General features: G+C 47.0%; 1 protein-coding gene across 7 annotated transcripts in view; it reads left to right on the forward strand.

Moving 5' to 3' along the window:
- Nucleotides 1-14,307, forward strand: part of DMD (dystrophin) — a 6,826,337-nt gene that overhangs the window by 683,804 nt on the left and 6,128,226 nt on the right. The window lies entirely within an intron of this gene.

The following is a 14,307-nucleotide window of genomic DNA, read 5'->3' on the forward strand; positions in this document are numbered from 1 at the left end:
TGGAGCGCTTATGGGGGAGGGTAAAGCGCTACGAGATTTGGCAGTACTATAGGTAATGTGCAATAAGCTATCGAATTGTGCAGCCAGTAAGTCGAGGCAAGATTTACTCAGCAAGACAAAGCCCAGCAGTGAGCAGAGCGCAGAATATTTCAGAGCTGTGAGGTGTACTCGGTGATCAGTAAAACACAAAGCGCTACAAATGCCCAGTAGCGGCTGGCTTGGTAGTTTGGTTTGCCCTGTTCCCATCATGCACTGGGACAGGAACAGACTAATTTGCATATAGCCAGGTTCTGAGCTGGGATGGTGCAGTGAGCTAAAAAATGGTGATGGATCAAGCCCTGATCTTTGGACTGGGTAAGAGTGGTCTGCTTAATTCAGACACTCTGTTCATCACCACCCCCTTTTCTGAATCATTTTGTCCACCATAAGCGTGGAAGGGTATACTCAGATGTGAGTCCCTTGCTTATTGCACCATCAGGATTCAAGCAAGCCGGGCCGACGACGGCTGAAATGCCAGAAACCGGTCCCCGGAAGCTTGTTTCCTTCCCAGTATAAGAATTGGCTTGGTAGTTTGGTTTGCCCTGTTCCCATCATGCACTGGGACAGGAACAGACTAATTTGCATATAGCCAGGTTCTGAGCTGGGATGGTGCAGTGAGCTAAAAAACGGTGATGGATCAAGCCCTGATCTTTGGACTGGGTAAGAGTGGTCTGCCTAATTCAGACACTCTGTTCATCACCACCCCCTTTTCTGAATCATTTTGTCCACCATAAGCGTGGAAGGGTATACTCAGATGTAAGTCCCTTGCTCATTGCACCATCAGGATTCAAGCAAGCCGGGCTGACGACGGCTGAAATGCCAGAAACCGGTCCCCGGAAGCTTGTTTCCTTCCCAGTATAAGAATTGGCTTGGTAGTTTGGTTTGCCCTGTTCCCATCATGCACTGGGACAGGAACAGACTAATTTGCATATAGCCAGGTTCTGAGCTGGGATGGTGCAGTGAGCTAAAAAACGGTGAGGGATCAAGCCCTGATCTTTGGACTGGGTAAGAGTGGTCTGCTTAATTCAGACACTCTGTTCATCACCACCCCCTTTTCTGAATCATTTTGTCCACCATAAGCGTGGAAGGGTATACTCAGATGTGAGTCCCTTGCTCATTGCACCATCAGGATTCAAGCAAGCCGGGCCGACGACGGCTGAAATGCCAGAAACCGGTCCCCGGAAGCTTGTTTCCTTCCCAGTATAGGAATTGGCTTGGTAGTTTGGTTTGCCCTGTTCCCATCATGCACTGGGACAGGAACAGACTAATTTGCATATAGCCAGGTTCTGAGCTGGGATGGTGCAGTGAGCTAATAAACGGTGATGGATCAAGCCCTGATCTTTGGACTGGGTAAGAGTGGTCTGCTTAATTCAGACACTCTGTTCATCACCACCCCCTTTTCTGAATCATTTTGTCCACCATAAGCGTGGAAGGGTATACTCAGATGTGAGTCCCTTGCTCATTGCACCATCAGGATTCAAGCAAGCCGGGCCGACGACGGCTGAAATGCCAGAAACCGGTCCCCGGAAGCTTGTTTCCTTCCCAGTATAAGAATTGGCTTGGTAGTTTGGTTTGTCCTGTTCCCATCATGCACTGGGACAGGAACAGACTAATTTGCATATAGCCAGGTTCTGAGCTGGGATGGTGCAGTGAGCTAAAAAACGGTGATGGATCAAGCCCTGATCTTTGGACTGGGTAAGAGTGGTCTGCTTAATTCAGACACTCTGTTCATCACCACCCCCTTTTCTGAATCATTTTGTCCACCATAAGCGTGGAAGGGTATACTCAGATGTGAGTCTCTTGCTCATTGCACCATCAGGATTCAAGCAAGCCGGGCTGACGACGGCTGAAATGCTAGAAACCGGTCCCTGGAAGCTTGTTTCCTTCCCAGTATAAGAATTGGCTTGGTAGTTTGGTTTGCCCTGTTCCCATCATGCACTGGGACAGGAACAGACTAATTTGCATATAGCCAGGTTCTGAGCTGGGATGGTGCAGTGAGCTAAAAAACGGTGATGGATCAAGCCCTGATCTTTGGACTGGGTAAGAGTGGTCTGCTTAATTCAGACACTCTGTTCATCACCACCCCCTTTTCTGAATCATTTTGTCCACCATAAGCGTGGAAGGGTATACTCAGATGTGAGTCCCTTGCTCATTGCACCATCAGGATTCAAGCAAGCCGGGCCGACGACGGCTGAAATGCCAGAAACCGGTCCCCGGAAGCTTGTTTCCTTCCCAGTATAAGAATTGGCTTGGTAGTTTGGTTTGCCCTGTTCCCATCATGCACTGGGACAGGAACAGACTAATTTGCATATAGCCAGGTTCTGAGCTGGGATGGTGCAGTGAGCTAAAAAACGGTGATGGATCAAGCCCTGATCTTTGGACTGGGTAAGGGTGGTCTGCTTAATTCAGACACTCTGTTCATCACCACCCCCTTTTCTGAATCATTTTGTCCACCATAAGCGTGGAAGGGTATACTCAGATGTGAGTCCCTTGCTCATTGCACCATCAGGATTCAAGCAAGCCGGTCTGACGACGGCTGAAATGCCAGAAACCGGTCCCCGGAAGCTTGTTTCCTTCCCAGTATAGGAATTGGCTTGGTAGTTTGGTTTGCCCTGTTCCCATCATGCACTGGGACAGGAACAGACTAATTTGCATATAGCCAGGTTCTGAGCTGGGATGGTGCAGTGAGCTAAAAAACGGTGATGGATCAAGCCCTGATCTTTGGACTGGGTAAGAGTGGTCTGCTTAATTCAGACACTCTGTTCATCACCACCCCCTTTTCTGAATCATTTTGTCCACCATAAGCGTGGAAGGGTATACTCAGATGTGAGTCCCTTGCTCATTGCACCATCAGGATTCAAGCAAGCCGGGCCGACGACGGCTGAAATGCCAGAAACCGGTCCCCGGAAGCTTGTTTCCTTCCCAGTATAAGAATTGGGTTGGTAGTTTGGTTTGCCCTGTTCCCATCATGCACTGGGACAGGAACAGACTAATTTGCATATAGCCATGTTCTGAGCTGGGATGGTGCAGTGAGCTAAAAAACGGTGATGGATCAAGCCCTGATCTTTGGACTGGGTAAGAGTGGTCTGCTTAATTCAGACACTCTGTTCATCACCACCCCCTTTTCTGAATCATTTTGTCCACCATAAGCGTGGAAGGGTATACTCAGATATGAGTCCCTTGCTCATTGCACCATCAGGATTCAAGCAAGCCTGGCCGACGACGGCTGAAATGCCAGAAACCGGTCCCCGGAAGCTTGTTTCCTTCCCAGTATAAGAATTGGCTTGGTAGTTTGGTTTGCCCTGTTCCCATCATGCACTGGGACAGGAACAGACTAATTTTCATATAGCCAGGTTCTGAGCTGGGATGGTGCAGTGAGCTAAAAAACGGTGATGGATCAAGCCCTGATCTTTGGACTGGGTAAGAGTGGTCTGCTTAATTCAGACACTCTGTTCATCACCACCCCCTTTTCCGAATCATTTTGTCCACCATAAGGGTGGAAGGGTATACTCAGATGTGAGTCCCTTGCTCATTGCACCATCAGGATTCAAGCAAGCCGGGCCGACGACGGCTGAAATGCCAGAAACCGGTCCGCGGAAGCTTGTTTCCTTCCCAGTATAAGAATTGGCTTGGTAGTTTGGTTTGCCCTGTTCCCATCATGCACTGGGACAGGAACAGACTAATTTGCATATAGCCAGGTTCTGAGCTGGGATGGTGCAGTGAGCTAAAAAACGGTGATGGATCAAGCCCTGATCTTTGGACTGGGTAAGAGTGGTCTGCTTAATTCAGACACTCTGTTCATCACCACCCCCTTTTCTGAATCATTTTGTCCACCATAAGCGTGGAAGGGTATACTCAGATGTGAGTCCCTTGCTCATTGCACCATCAGGATTCAAGCAAGCCGGGCCGACGATGGCTGAAATGCCAGAAACCGGTCCCCGGAAGCTTGTTTCCTTCCCAGTATAAGAATTGGCTTGGTAGTTTGGTTTGCCCTGTTCCCATCATGCACTGGGACAGGAACAGACTAATTTGCATATAGCCAGGTTCTGAGCTGGGATGGTGCAGTGAGCTAAAAAACGGTGATGGATCAAGCCCTGATCTTTGGACTGGGTAAGAGTGGTCTGCTTAATTCAGACACTCTGTTCATCACCACCCCCTTTTCTGAATCATTTTGTCCACCATAAGCGTGGAAGGGTATACTCAGATGTGAGTCCCTTGCTCATTGCACCATCAGGATTCAAGCAAGCCGGGCCGACGACGGCTGAAATGCCAGAAACCGGTCCCCGGAAGCTTGTTTCCTTCCCAGTATAAGAATTGGCTTGGTAGTTTGGTTTGCCCTGTTCCCATCATGCACTGGGACAGGAACAGACTAATTTGCATATAGCCAGGTTCTGAGCTGGGATGGTGCAGTGAGCTAAAAAACGGTGATGGATCAAGCCCTGATCTTTGGACTGGGTAAGAGTGGTCTGCTTAATTCAGACACTCTGTTCATCACCACCCCCTTTTCTGAATCATTTTGTCCACCATAAGCGTGGAAGGGTATACTCAGATGTGAGTCCCTTGCTCATTGCACCATCAGGATTCAAGCAAGCCGGGCCGACGACGGCTGAAATGCCAGAAACCGGTCCCCGGAAGCTTGTTTCCTTCCCAGTATAAGAATTGGCTTGGTAGTTTGGTTTGCCCTGTTCCCATCATGCACTGGGACAGGAACAGACTAATTTGCATATAGCCAGGTTCTGAGCTGGGATGGTGCAGTGAGCTAAAAAACGGTGATGGATCAAGCCCTGATCTTTGGACTGGGTAAGAGTGGTCTGCTTAATTCAGACACTCTGTTCATCACCACCCCCTTTTCTGAATCATTTTGTCCACCATAAGCGTGGAAGGGTATACTCAGATGTGAGTCCCTTGCTCATTGCACCATCAGGATTCAAGCAAGCCGGGCCGACGACGGCTGAAATGCCAGAAACCGGTCCCCGGAAGCTTGTTTCCTTCCCAGTATAAGAATTGGCTTGGTAGTTTGGTTTGCCCTGTTCCCATCATGCACTGGGACAGGAACAGACTAATTTGCATATAGCCAGGTTCTGAGCTGGGATGGTGCAGTGAGCTAAAAAACGGTGATGGATCAAGCCCTGATCTTTGGACTGGGTAAGAGTGGTCTGCTTAATTCAGACACTCTGTTCATCACCACCCCCTTTTCTGAATCATTTTGTCCACCATAAGCGTGGAAGGGTATACTCAGATGTGAGTCCCTTGCTCATTGCACCATCAGGATTCAAGCAAGCCGGGCCGACGACGGCTGAAATGCCAGAAACCGGTCCCCGGAAGCTTGTTTCCTTCCCAGTATAAGAATTGGCTTGGTAGTTAGGTTTGCCCTGTTCCCATCATGCACTGGGACAGGAACAGACTAATTTGCATATAGCCAGGTTCTGAGCTGGGATGGTGCAGTGAGCTAAAAAACGGTGATGGATCAAGCCCTGATCTTTGGACTGGGTAAGAGTGGTCTGCTTAATTCAGACACTCTGTTCATCACCACCCCCTTTTCTGAATCATTTTGTCCACCATAAGCGTGGAAGGGTATACTCAGATGTGAGTCCCTTGCTCATTGCACCATCAGGATTCAAGCAAGCCGGGCCGACGACGGCTGAAATGCCAGAAACCGGTCCCCGGAAGCTTGTTTCCTTCCCAGTATAAGAATTGGCTTGGTAGTTTGGTTTGCCCTGTTCCCATCATGCACTGGGACAGGAACAGACTAATTTGCATATAGCCAGGTTCTGAGCTGGGATGGTGCAGTGAGCTAAAAAACGGTGATGGATCAAGCCCTGATCTTTGGACTGGGTAAGAGTGGTCTGCTTAATTCAGACACTCTGTTCATCACCACCCCCTTTTCTGAATCATTTTGTCCACCATAAGCGTGGAAGGGTATACTCAGATGTGAGTCCCTTGCTCATTGCCCCATCAGGATTCAAGCAAGCCGGGCCGACGACGGCTGAAATGCCAGAAACCGGTCCCCGGAAGCTTGTTTCCTTCCCAGTATAAGAATTGGCTTGGTAGTTTGGTTTGCCCTGTTCCCATCATGCACTGGGACAGGAACAGACTAATTTGCATATAGCCAGGTTCTGAGCTGGGATGGTGCAGTGAGCTAAAAAACGGTGATGGATCAAGCCCTGATCTTTGGACTGGGTAAGAGTGGTCTGCTTAATTCAGACACTCTGTTCATCACCACCCCCTTTTCTGAATCATTTTGTCCACCATAAGCGTGGAAGGGTATACTCAGATGTGAGTCCCTTGCTCATTGCACCATCAGGATTCAAGCAAGCCGGGCCGACGACGGCTGAAATGCCAGAAACCGGTCACCGGAAGCTTGTTTCCTTCCCAGTATAAGAATTGGCTTGGTAGTTTGGTTTGCCCTGTTCCCATCATGCACTGGAACAGGAACAGACTAATTTGCATATAGCCAGGTTCTGAGCTGGGATGGTGCAGTGAGCTAAAAAAACGGTGATGGATCAAGCCCTGATCTTTGGACTGGGTAAGAGTGGTCTGCTTAATTCAGACACTCTGTTCATCACCACCCCCTTTTCTGAATCGTGCGATATCACCAAGCGCTACAAATGGCCAGCAGTGCGATATCACCAAGCGCTACAAAAGCCCAGCAGTGCAAGCGCTACAAAAGCCCAGCAGTGCGATATCACCAAGCGCTACAAAAGCCCAGCAGTGCAAGCGCTAGTTTATGCTTTTTGACTCTCCGATCTTCCGTGCAGCTGGCCTACATCATGCAGGCAATATAATATCCATTTTTTTAGTTCAAATTGTCACTCTCTAGCTAAATAAAATTTTGACATTTTAAAATGGATTATGGGCTATCAACCTAAAGTCTTTTTTTAGACAGAAACTTGGTTAAATGACTGCTCTACTACAGTGGCGGCTGGTGACTTTTGAAAGTTGTGGGGAGTAAAATGAGTCCCTCTGCACCATAGCGAGCGAGCCCAAACAACCTAAGATGTTCGAAAGGGAGGGGGGGGGGTGTTAAAAGCAGACCTAGAACTAAACAACATCCTGTCAGGCTTAAGAGTGCTGGCAGTGAAATTAGATGAGAGCTGTACAACTAGCCTGCAAACTGCATCGCAGCTGTGGTGAGAGAGACTAATACAGGTGAGAATGCATGTTTGTCATACAAGGCTTGGAGCCTCCCACACAGACAGCACCCAGGCTCGTAAAGCGGCCTCTTCAAAGCAGGTGCCTCGAGTGAAATGAGGCCTCAGCCTCGGGCATACTTTGTGTTTAGCCTCGCAGTCTGCGAGGCTAAATTGTGCTTCATTCTCCTAGGTCTGTTTTATGATATTTTGGGTCAGGCTAATAGCAAATAATAGAACATTTCTGATAGATCGAACAATGCTTCTAAGTGTGTTTATCAGTTTGCCACAAAAAACATCCTGCCATCTTCTCTCCGTGCCCTCCAAGACCTGTTAGAGATCGATGGATGATGATTCTTGACTGGCGCACACTGGCTCATGGGATAAGCATGGCATTACTGGTTGGGTCAGCAGTTTGAGTCCCGCGGGGCCAGCTTCGAATGCAGCAGCTTCCCACGTCCGACTCGCTGCCCGAACAGACTCTGTAAGGCGATAACGTGCTACTGCCTATGAGTGACAGCCGGAGTGAACAAAAGTCGCAACCACTCCTGCAAGCAGTTTTCCATGTTGTGTTATGTGGTTTTAAAGAATCAATATGAGGGTTGCCTAAGATCACACAGTGTTTGATTAGTTCGAAGGAGAATTCGAATACAGGTCTCGTAATTCAGGTGTGATTTGATTACAGCAACCAACCACATGCCACCTGTCTAGCCATTCAGAGGCGGACTCACTAGAGAGAAAGTTTCTCGATTTCCTGAAAGATGGGCAGAGTTGGAGGGAATTAAATCCAATAAACATACCTGAAGCTGAGGCCTCATTTCACATGAGGCACCTACTTTGAAGAGGCCGTTTCGCAGTTAAAGGTTCCGTTTTAATACCCCCCTTTACTAAAACTGCTGTGCTTACTAATGCCCACACTGCCCAGTAGAGTTCTATACTCGTTAATTATAATGCAATGCTCCATGTTTGTACGTGGACAAGAACGCACCGTGCATCGTAAGGGGAATGACTCCTGACGGCCGGGGTTAATCAGAACAGGTGTGATCTAATTAGCCCGCATTTTCTCTGCACATCAACTTCCGGCGCCTTCTATGCAGTATCTACTTCATAATACCCACTTTGCATATACATCAGGGCTTTCACGTCATGCAAAGGGACTCCATGTAGGTGTAGCGCTACACTCATGAAGACATTCAGTGCAAAAGACACATTTTTGGAAGCGTATGATGTGCCCACTTTTATAAAATACCAACTCCAACTGTGCAGCCTCACAGTTCTCCGGGTTGTAGCGGGCATATTCAAATGGGGAGCATCAGCTAGTACTGCCGATATCCTGCACTCTGCCCCACACGGAAAGCCCCAGGCCAGCACCTTCCACTTCTCAAAGTTGCGCACTTACCTTACCGCCGGTCGTCAGCGCCGCATCTTCTTCTGGCCTGGGAGTGGGACCTTGGCGCCTTCACACTGGAGCGGAAACCGGAATCCCGCCCTCCGTCCTCAGCCAATCCTGGCGCTGGAGCAGCGCCAGGATTGACACAGGGCATGGTTGCATTCTGCCCGCCTGCCCATTAGGAGAGCGAGTTTTTGCTCTTCATCCAACAACCGAGCAGGCACAAGTGCGCATGCGCGGGCAAGGCTAAAAAATGTGCCTCCGTCCCCAATTATGCGCACCGGTGTGCTGCTGCCTGCCCCAGACAATGCTTTATGCCTGTCAGTCAGCATGATGCAGGACCGCCCACCCCCTTCAGACTCTGAAGGGGGTGGGCGGTCCTGCATCATGCTGACTGACAGGCATTGTCCCTCGGCGTTTTGAACTGAAGTAAACTGAGAGTTTACATCAGTTCAGAGCAGTACGCCGAGGGAGCTGCTGGTGCGGGCGGGGGGGCAACGCCCCAACGCCCCCAATGGACGGTCCGCCACTGCTCTACTACCATTATTGCTATTGCTCTCCCTGCAGGGTTGTTTTTTTTTTATTGTTAAACACAACTGTCAAGAACAGAGTTGGGCATTTGTAAAACCATTTATTCAGGCCACATTGTAAAGATACTAACCCAAGACAGGGAAGGGATTATTTTCACCCTGCGCCTTTCTAATAGTGTTGCTTTCTTCGTTTCATTGATCTTTTGCCCCCCTGGTTCAGAAACCAGGAAGTGATCTCGGTTAGCAGAAAAACTCTCATGTTTCACACTTAAATTTGCACACTTCACTTTTTTAGATGATTTGAACCTCCACTAGGAGGTTCAAAGCTGCACTTCAGCTCATAATCTGAATACAAATTTAGACTCTCTTCAACTCACTCAACTTGTCCATACTCCTACGCATACAGATGCCCACACGCTACATCTAGTATCTCCAATTTAGCTACACTGAAGATAAACCTTCCACCTTTGGGTTGGATGGATCATTATGCCATCCCCATGGCTATCCAATTCATTCCATTTGCCCCTTCATTGGGTGCTCCTGCTAACATCTTTAGGCACTAGTCAAAGCTAACCCTACTCACTTTTGTACTATGCTCCAGTCTTTCTCACCTCCACTGTTACACATGGGGTCTCTAGTTGGCAGTGCTTTGCACCATGTCCAAGTAGGAACCCTCACTCTAGTCAGGGGTAGGGAGTCACACAGCTAAGATAACCCCTGCTTACCCCTTAGTAGCACACCAGTTTAAAAACATAGCCAATATTTATCTGAATAAAACGAGGCAAAACACTGAAAAACCAACATACACAAATCAAAATATCACTTTTAAAAGATTAAGGAAGTTTAGTCCATAGAAATGAATGGATGCCTTCATTTGAGCATAAAGTGCCTTAGATGCTTCAAAAATCAAGGAAAGTGCAAGGTGCAGGAGAGGTGAGGTGCCGGAAAAGCGAAACGATGCGTTGGTTTCTTACTACACAGGGGAGGTGATGCATTGGTTCCTTACTGGCAGGCAAGGTGATGCATCGGTTCCTTACTGCTAGGCTGGGGAGGTGATGCGTCAGTTCCTTACTGTCAGGGGAGGTGATGCATTGGTTCCTTACTGGCAGGGGAGGTGATGCATTATTTTTCGTACATGCCGCCTCGGTTCCTTACTATGGTGCAATGTCGGTAAAGAATAAGCATAGAAGGATGATCCGTCAATAATCCAGATGCACCGCATTGATGGGATAGTGGCGATGCAGGCTGCATCAATTTCACACCTACCAAGTAGGCGCTGCGCTGATTTCTCAGCCGTGACGCTGGTGCTGCGTCTGAATCAGAGCGAGTGCCATGGACGTCCATGACACAGTGCTCAGCATTCATGCTGCATTGACAAAACAGGGGCTGGGAGTCGATGCACGGATTTTTTCCTTAAGATCGCCAGGTTACACTTCCAGGGGCCCAGGAACTGGCTTTGGCACTGCTTGGCAAGTCAGTACCCTCAGCAGAAGAGCCCAGGCACTGTGAAGTCTTTGATGGCCGTGAGACTTCTTAACAGGAGGCAAGCACACACAAGCCCTTGGAGAACCTTGGAAGTGTGATACAGAAATCAAAGTCCAGTCCTTTCACTCCCACGACAGAAGCAGCAAGCAGCAGGTCAGCACAACAAAACATCAGGCAGAGTGGTAGTCCCTCCTACAGCCTCCAGATCTTCTTCCTGCTAGAATGTCCTCAGTCCTCAGTTCCTAATGGCTCTCAAGCCCCGGCTGTTCGAATACGCTTCCAGGGCCTGCAAGCGCCTGTATACCACATTGATTGATTATCTCAACTTTATAAAGATTGATTGATTGAGTCCAGAAGTGTTCTGAATTTGGGGTGTCAGATGTACAATACTTATACTCCTTTCTCCCTTAGAAGTAGGCAAACTTCAAAGGAAATTCCTTGTAGTGCACAAGATCCTGCCTTTCCCTGATCTGGCTCCAGACACACTACAGTGGTGTGTAGACAGCTCTGTGTGAGGGCAAGCATGGCTCTATTCAGGTGTCAGTGATAACTTCTCCCACAACTCTAGCCCAGGAAGGCCCATCATCCTGATGATGGCCGTTCAGGATATGCAAGGCACACCTCAGCTGCCTTTGCGTGACTGTCTAGAATTAATGCACAAGAGCCAACTTAGATGTGTATTCTACAGACAGGCAAAGGCATAGAATGGTTAAGCAAGAGAATGTTTAATTTCTAAAAGGGCCATTTTCAAACACGCAATTTAAAAACCAACTTAACCAAAATATGTATTTTCAAATGTTACCCTTTAAGAGAGAGTCCTTGTAATAGTGAAACATTAATCTAGCAGTATTTCACTATTATGACATGTAAAACACACCAGTAAATGTCCTAACTTTTAAATACACTGCATCCTGCCCATGTGGCTGCCTCTGGCCTACTTTAGGGGTTACGTACATGTAGTAAAAGGGAAGGTTTGGGCCTGGCAAATGAGTGCACATGCCAGGTCGAAGTGTCAGTTTAAATCTGCACTCACAGACACTGCAGTGGCTGGTCTGAGGCATGTTTGCTGGGCTACTCATTTGGTGGCACAATCAGTGCTGAAGGCCCACTAGTAGCATTTGATTTACAGGCCCTGGGCACCTCTGGTGCACTTTACTAGGGACTTACTAGTAAATCAAATATGTCAATCGTGGATAAACCAATCACCAATATAATTCAGTACTGGTTAGCAGTGGTAAAGTGCTCAGAGCCCTAAAACCAATAAAAACAGGTCAGGAAAAATAGGAAGAAGAAGGCAAACTTTTTGGGGATAACCCTGCAAAAAGAGCAAGGTCAAGCATCCACCTTTAATGGCAATGGAGGATTTAGATAGAAATGTCTCTATGTGGATAACATCCATTCACAATAGGTGCATCCCAATGCCCTCTGCATCCAACTATATGGGCCATACATCATCAACTTGGTTTAGCTAGCAGTTGTAAGCTCAAAAGGAAAAATGCAAAGATATCGAGCAAGCCTGGCACAATTGATATGATCTTGATGCCAAGGCAACATATAAAGTCACTATCAAAGATTATCACATGGCTATTTGGAGAGCATGCTCTGATTTCTATGTGGAGGATATTGAAGGTTCTTCGAATTCTTCCAAAGAAATTTTGCAGTTGCTAATTCTCTTTTGGACCACTCATCTTAGGTCCCAAGTCCACCTGTCTCAGAAGATGAGTGCAATGAGTTGTAAGAATTTTTCTTCAAGAAAGTAATGGATATCTATGCTACTTTCTTGGAGACTCCTCCATTAAGGTATCTATTACCAAGAGTCCTTGCAAAGTTTATCTGTTTCATGAGATGTTGCCTATCTAAGCAGCCACATTTGGGAAACTCTTTAGCTCAATTAAATCTGAGGCACCTTAAGACTCTGCAGCTCCTGGGACACTCAAAATGTGAAGTCTTCTTGTATTTCCTGCTTAATTGATTTTTTTATTCTATCAATATCCTAGGTGACCATCCCCCAGACATGGAAACATGCAATTGTAATACCCCTGCTTAAAAAAACCTAATCTGCATGCAGAAAAAACTGGAGAATTTTTCTCCTACCTCTCTCCTGTTGTTGCAGGCTAAACTTTTGGTACAAAATATTAAGAGCCAATTGTCAGGTTGCCTTGAGTCTTGCAATATCCTCTTTCCCTCTCAATTAGGTTTCCAGCCCTGTGAGTTTGATGAGTCTGTGGTCCTTGGAGTCGTGGGAAATCTTAAACTGACCCTGGACACAGGAGGTATGGTGGTATTTGTCCTTTTGGTTTTGAGTGCCACTTTTGACAGTGAATCACATGCTGTCCTGCAGAAGAGATTGAGGAAATTCAGTATTTATGGCAAAGCCCATCAGTGGCTCACCTCTTCTCTGTACAAGGGCTCATTCAAGGTAACCTCAAAATCTTATGTTTCTATGATATGGCCCAAAGAGTTTGGCATCCCTCAGGGCTCCTCTTTGAGACCCACACTTTTTAATGTCTATGTCTGCGTAGCAGACATTGCCGAAGCATTTGAGCTCATGATGTTAAATTACCCACAGATTATCATCTCCTTGTCCCAAGGCTCAGGAAAGTCTTTCTTGCAACTTAAATCCATTTCAGCTACTGTAGCACAGTGAATGGCCAACAACTGTTTCAAACTTAATGACAGTAAAACAAAGGTCTTAATAGTATCTCATCGTCCTAATCCATGGAACCTGAGTAGGTGCCGGAGCTACTGGATTTTACTGTGAAAATCTGGGCATCTTCGTGGATGAGAAGCGTGTGCTTAATGAGCAGAATAAGAAGGTATTGGACCCCTGATTTGGGCTCCTCCGATGTCTGATGAAGTTTCTCTGGTCTTGCCCCCATTTCCACACAAAGGACTATTTTTTTAAGCACTTAGTATTCCTCCAATGGATTACGACAATGACCTTTACCTCTGAGTCACTAATACATATTTGAAAGGACTTCAAACTCTTCAGAATGCTGCTGCTCACCTCCTGGGCCATGTTCTCAAATGGGCCCATGCTTTTTCACGGACCTGGGATCTTTACTGGCTCACAATAGAGAAGCATATTATATTTAAAGCTGAATGCTACATTTATAAAGAGGTGACTCCGGCAGACCCAGATATTCTCAGAAAATGTGTACGTGTTTATTGCCCCACTAGAGTTTTACTGCTCTGCAACCAAAAATTAACGTTTGTACCTTGCTTCTGCAGGGCTAGGCATGGGGTCTTTCATTTAGATATTTACCTCTTAAACTCTCCATTATCATCTTAGTCCTTCAGAAGTGATCATTTGTAAGCACCTTAAGACCTGGTTATTTGAATGGATTTCCACTGATGTAATTCTGCTTTGATAGGCCTGGAATGCCCTTGTTGGATAGACATGTGCGCTATGAGTCACTGAAAACCAAAAATCTGCACTCTGATTTTCTAAGTAGGGCAGCTAGGCCTGCCATAGTAAAGATAGCTTTTAGTGCCTTGTCACTGTATTCATGTTCTACTGTTCCCACCTTTAAATGCCATGCACCCTACCTTGTGGACTACAATGCCTACATTGGGATAACTTGCTAATATTTAAAGGGGAGATCGTTAACTGTCAAAAGGGGTTATTTTAACAGGTTATACTACATTCAGGCTACACAGGATAGACCTGTAGAAAGGTTTGCACTGCAATTGTAGTGGATGCACAATAGGTGCTGGAATCCCCAAGTGGCAT

The sequence above is a fragment of the Lissotriton helveticus genome, chromosome 8, assembly GCF_964261635.1.
Source record: "Lissotriton helveticus chromosome 8, aLisHel1.1, whole genome shotgun sequence".
Classification (NCBI taxonomy): Eukaryota; Metazoa; Chordata; class Amphibia; order Caudata; family Salamandridae; genus Lissotriton; species Lissotriton helveticus.